Source organism: Octopus bimaculoides, chromosome 13 (genome assembly GCF_001194135.2).
Source record: "Octopus bimaculoides isolate UCB-OBI-ISO-001 chromosome 13, ASM119413v2, whole genome shotgun sequence".
Taxonomy (NCBI): Eukaryota; Metazoa; Mollusca; class Cephalopoda; order Octopoda; family Octopodidae; genus Octopus; species Octopus bimaculoides.
In genome coordinates this window covers 36,033,733-36,040,271 of record NC_068993.1, presented here as the reverse complement: position 1 = coordinate 36,040,271, position 6,539 = coordinate 36,033,733, and the positions used below count along the sequence as shown (strand labels likewise).

Genomic DNA, 6,539 nt, shown 5'->3' with positions numbered 1-6,539 from the left:
GAGAGAGAGAGAGAGACAGAGAGAGAGAGAGAGAGAGAGAGCGTTTGAGCGAGCGTGTGGAAGTTTGTGTTTGTGTGTATGTGTGTGCGCACGTGTGTGTGCAAGTATGAAGAACGTGCATACGTTCAAGAAATGTAATAAAGAGACATTGGAAATAAAGCAAGTTGACAGTTGTAATTGAGAATTGTTTAATTCTAATTCGATGTATCAATCAGTGATAGATTGACTGCCCTAGTAATGTATATTAGGGAGTATTATCAGTAACTCAATTGCGCTATTTTGCTGGTCTCAATTTCGATGAGTGAGAAAGTTCATCCTTCTTGAAGCAGTACCTCGGTGAGGATTCATAATTTTGAAGGTCGGAACACCATTTTTTCTTTATTCGCCGTCCCGTTCTAGTTCCTTGTATTAATTACGACAGAGTGATGATGCGGGGTAAAAAGACGCACAAGTGTGTAAGATGCACCTAAATCGTATATAGGACCCGAGTTGATTTTTTGAGGCATTTTTAAAATAAAAAATTCTTACATACCATCATATAAGGTACTTAGAAATTCGTTTGGTTTCTGCTTCAGTAAATTTCGGCGGAAGAAAACTTTCACCGAGGAAGTGAGTTTCAATATGCAGAGTTGTTTCCCACGCTTGCTGGAGTAAAAATTAAAAAGAAATGTAAGCGCGGGCATAGATGTATGGTTAAGAAACTTGTTTTGTATCCACGAAAATTCGGATACAGTTCCACAGCATGGCACATTGGATAAGTGTCTACTACTATGGTCCTGGACTGACCAATGCCATGTCAGTGAATTTGGTAGACAGAAACTGTGAGGAAACAAGGCGGCGAGTTGGCAGAAACGTTAACACGCCGGGTGAAATGCTTAGCGGTATTTCGTCTGCCATTACGTTCTGAGTTCAAATTCCGCCGAGGTCGACTTTGCCTTTCATCCTTTCGGGGTCAATAAATTGAGTACCAGTTACACACTGGGGTCGATGTAATCGACTTAACCCCTTTGTCTGTCCTTGTTTGTCCCCTCAATGTTTAGCCCTTTGTGGGCAATAAAGAAATAAGAAACTGTGTGGAAGCCTTTCTCTCTCTATATATATATATAAGGGGCGTCACCACCACCACTTGACACCCGTGTTGATTTGTTTAATTTCCCACAAAAGTACCAAACTGAAACAAAGCAAGTGCTGGCGTCGATTTGTTCGGTGATACTCTTCAGGGCGGTACCCCAACATAGCCGCAGTCCTGTGACGAAACAAAATAGATTACTCACTGGCTAACGATATTTTCTATCCTTAATACATACTTCGGTCGTATTTCACCTTTTGTTTTACTTATATTTAGGACCCTTTTCGGTTATGAAGGGCCATGGGTTTGCACCTAGAAAGTTACCCTTTGGGGCACAAGTCTGGACAAAGTTGTTTATAGAAGACTAGCAGTCACCCGTGCATATCAGCCTCCCCTCTCCACACCACAAATGTTATCCAAGGGAAAGGCAAAGGGGCCGATACACCTTGGCACCAGTGACGTCGCAACTCCTTTCTGGAGCTGAGTGAACTGGAGCAACGTAAAATTAAAGTATCTTGCTGAAGAACATAACACACAGGCCGGTCCGGGAATCGAACTCACTACCTCGTGATTGTGAGTCCGACGCTCTAATCACTCAGCCATGCACCTTTACACTTATATTGCACTCATACTATTATGGGTATAGTCAGTTGAGTATTGCAGACTCACATTACAGTTAGCAATTATACAGTGCTCCCACTATTGATAACGGTGAGTTGTAAAAAGCATTGGTACATATTTACAAATAAATGGACTTAACCATCGAAGCTTAATTGTCGTAGAAATGGAGATGATGTAACAAATATGTCAATTGCAAATAATATTAACCCTTATTGACCCCCAGGTACTGAAGGAAGCTGTATGTGGTCTATCGACCTGCTAGAAATAATAGCCCTTACGTCTTACAGAAAGAAAGAAAAAAGGAAAGTACACACTGAAATAAGTAGTCCTATGAAGATATACAAAAAAAAAAAAAAAAGATGGGAAGGTTATGGTTGTAGCGTTGAGGATCGTAGGTCATCTTGATCAGAGCTCATCCTATGGTTAAACAAGAACAGCAGTGACGGCATTATCATCATTACCATTACCACAACTATCATCATCATCACCACCATTATCATCATCACCACCTCCATCATTACCACTACCGCCAACATCATCACCACCATTATCATCCTCATCATCATTACCATCCCGACCATCATCATTACCGCCTACACACTCCATCACTTTCACCATCTCCACGCTCCCCCACCACGTTCACCCTCCCACCACCGTCGTCATCCCCACCATCTCTACCACAGTCTGCACTACCACCATCCCCATAACAACCATCATCATTGCCTCCATCATCATTGCCACCATCTCCGCCCTTATCATCATCAGCTGAGACTCTCAGACCCAAACATATTGATATTTAATAATCCTCTTTTTATAAGCAAGAACAATAAAATTGCTTCTTTCTTAAAAGTTGACATTTAAGAGTACAAGAATATTTACTGTTTGAATTGCCATCTAAAGAGTTTATCGTTTACATTCGAGTTTTACTGAATTCTTCAGCCGGAAAATAAGTAAATTCACTTTATATGTTCGAGAAATACCATAGACTACCTATTTTATAACATCGATTTTTATTGTTGCTGTGGTGGTTTGTTTACTGGGTTCTTCTGCCTCACAATCTCTCTAAGGCTATTACTGAAATAAACTTGTTAAATGGTGTTTGTTGTAACTGTATGCACAAAGAAATATTTTTGACTCGAGATCGTTTGTTGAAAGTAGAAAAGATGTGTCGTGATATAATCATAAACACCATAGCCATCAATAGCAAGAGAGTGTGATTTAGTAGCATGTACGACATTACGAAAGCATCGTGCATGCTTGTGGCTACTAGCAAGTGAAAGTTACGAAAGCATACATTCTACCATGTTACATTCACTTGCTATTGACGGTTAAGATAGTTTTAATTACATCACAATACATTTTTCTTCGCTTCAACAAACGACCTCAGATAAAAAATACCAATTATCAAGTTAACGAGTTTAACAAAAATATCCATGGAGAGGTCGCTAAATGAGAGCGTTCACTAATTGTTTTAGGTGCCAGTATAGTCGAGAAGACACACAGACCGTCTCACCCTTGTTGAAATGGAACATCTACATCGTTACAGTTGTAGGGAGGGTAACAAGCATTCAGTTAGTACTCACTTCAGAGCAACGTGAAATGGAGTACTTTTCTTAAGGGTGTAATACGCAGTGAATCGTACCCACGACCTTATGATCAAGGGCCCAAAACCCTAAACACTAAGCTATGCGCCTTCACGTTATATGGTGTAAACATTACCCGTTTAGATCACGCAATCGTAACATTAAGAAAACAGCGGAGCTTCTACGTGGTCGCTTGACCTCGAAATAGCAGCCATCTTCTCTACCATCCTGGAAATAAAAAGAATACAAGTTACTTCGTCATGTAATCCTAGATATAGAGAAGGATGTGATGGTCATGGCTGGGTCGCTTTCAACCACGTTTATTTGTTTGATTAAGACTGATCTGAATTTATATAGAAACTATAGGCAACAATAAAGTTTTACTACAAAGCAAAAATAACATACTTCATTATTATACTCCATGTTCTATATATTTTGTATAAAAATTCTGTTATTGGGTTTCTGAAATATAATTGATTAGTGAAGATCATGACCATAACTATACACCAAGAGACTTTAATATTTAAAGGCATAGATGTGTGGTAAGAAGCTCGCTTTGCATCTAAATGATTTCGGGTTCAATCCGGCCCGGTAACTTGATCAATTATCTTTTACTATAGCCTCGGGCTGACCAATACCTTATAAGTGAATTTAGTATATGGAAGCCCGTCGGTTATATACATATATTGGGTCATCCCATAAATAATGCGGCTTTTTAAACTTCTTTTATTTTTCAAAATTAAGATAAGCAAAATTCTTTTTAATCTAAAGTATACTCTCCTTCATTTTCTACGATGCTCTTCCATCTATCTTGTAGAATTGCAAGGCCCCTCTTCCAAAATTCACTTGTCTATGACGAAAAATACTCCTCCAGTACTGTTTTGACCTCGTTTACAGAATTCATATTTTTTCCGTCCAAATGATTTTGAAGATTGCGGAATAAATGATAATCAGATGGGGCGATATGGTGGCTGTAGCATCATTCCCCATTCGAACTGCTCCAACCTTTGAAATGTCATCCTCGCTGTATATAGCCGACGGAAGAACACCTTTCATCTTGAAAACAAAGATAGTCGTTTTTCTTCCAACGCTGACTTATGTCGCTCAAGCTGTTCGCAGTAGATCTTTGTTATCGTTTGGTTTGGGTTTAAAAGTTCAAAGTGGACTAAATCTTTCATATCCCACCAAACAGATAACAACACCTTACGTGTGTGAAGACCTTTAGCTTAGGGTGCCGTTGTTTCTCCTTTCCCTACTCACTGTCTTCAGCACTTGACATTTTTGTAGAGAACCCATTTTTCGTCACCGGTCATTATTGGGTCCAAAAAAGGTTCATTCGTGAGACGTGACAGCAAAGAAGAGCACACATTCAATCCCTGAGCGCGATCAAACTCTGAAAGTTTGTGAGGAATACATCTTCTAGGCTGTAGTTTCCAGCTCGGAATTGCTGTAACCACCGTTGACACTAGCTTATGCTTATTGTCCGATCTCCATATACTGCATTTAATATTCCTCGCTCTTTCCGTTGCGTTTTTGCCTTTATTGAACTCATAAAGCAAAATATGCCGAATATGATGCTCCTTTGTCACTTCCATTATAGCTTTGAAAAAATAACTGTTAAAATCGAACTTCACTCTTTAAAAGTAGCACTAAGAATAAGGACAAAGTATCCCGTCCCCCTCCGACTTTTAGCTCAAGCAATTGAAAAAACCCCCCACATTAATGGAATGACCCAATATATGTCTGTGTGTAAGTGTGTGTGTAATTGTCGTCACCAGCTCTTGACAACCGGTGTCGGTTTGCTTACGTCCAGCCAAAGAAACATAGAATAAGTATCGGATTAAAAAACAATGTGCACTGGAGATCGATTATTTCGACTAAACCTTTCAAGGTGGTGCTCCAGTATGGAGCGCAGTCCAATGGCTGAAACTTATATATATATGTATATATGTATATGAGTGTATAAAAATTTATACACGAAGAGAAGACCATTAAATGGTCTTCTTACATACTAAAAAGGGCAGTCAAAACCCCAAGCCACGAAAAACATTCTTATTTCACCTGTCACCAACTTGCCTTCCTTGGGGTTGCTAAAATACATTATCGGTACCGCTTTTAGGGGTTAAGTCAATTATATCGTATCTTGTAGTTATTTTAATGATTGGTATTTATTTTATTGATCTCTCAAAGTAATGGGACATGAATAAACAGTTATAAACATAGATATCATCACACATGCATACTCACGCAGGGATACATAGCCAAAGTAGTCATTTGCAAGGGAGTATGAGCTGGGACCTTGTATCACACTTTTACTAATTGTTTCAGGTGCCTCTGTTGTCAGGAGCCGAACTATGTACACACACACACACACACACACACACACACACACACACACACACACACACACACACACACACACAAACACACGCACACGCACGCAGTTAATATAAACAGCTGGGCGCAACGTGATACCATACAGGAAAAATTCAATCGTCACTAAGTGTTACTGAGGGTACCGAAGCACCTACATTGTTAGAAATAAAGAGTTAAAATACACTTAATACTGTAGGAAGAGCGCATATGTATGCACACATACTGAAAGGTGAGCTAGCCAACACATGACCGACTCGAAAATCTTTAGACTAAACATCTAGTTTCGCCTATTCTGTAGGCATCGTCAGTGAGGACTGCTCGAATGGCACATGTACTGCTAATTCCGCCTGTTAGCATATATGTATTTATTATAATTTATGGGTGAGTTAGCGGAATGCTAATGTGTATATAAAATATTAATATAAACAGCTAGGTGCAATGTCGTACCATAAAGGAAATTATCAATCGTCGCTAAGTGTGACTGAGGGTGTCGAAGCACCTACATCGCTAGAAATAAGAGTTAAAATACTCTTACTGCTGTAGGAAGAGCATTTCGTGAGAACATGAAATAATTGTTTTTAGGAATAGCGGATCTCGAAACATACAGAAAGCTTTAAGTAATAGTTACAAGTTTTTGCACAGAACTAGTTATTTTTTAAGAGGAGGAAAGTCGATTAAATCGACCGTATTACTTGACTGGTATTTATTTTATCGACCCTGAAAGAATGAAAGGTAAAGTCAACCTTCAAAGAATTTGAATTTAGAACGTAAAACGAGTGAAATGCCGCTAAACATTTGTCCGGTGTGCTAATGATTCTGCCAAATAATGGGATGTAAATATTAGAGAGAAAAGTCTCTCTCCTCCCCACTCTCTCTTTGTATATATAGAT

General features: G+C 39.1%; 1 long non-coding RNA gene across 1 annotated transcript in view; it reads right to left on the bottom strand.

The window, feature by feature from the left end:
- Positions 1-246: 246 nt before the first annotated feature.
- The window catches only part of LOC106884176 (uncharacterized), an 8,053-nt gene continuing 1,760 nt past the window's right edge, over positions 247-6,539 (bottom strand). The window contains exon 3 of the long non-coding RNA XR_008265386.1: positions 247-645. This is a non-coding gene — a long non-coding RNA (uncharacterized LOC106884176). The remainder of the gene's footprint in view (positions 646-6,539) is intronic.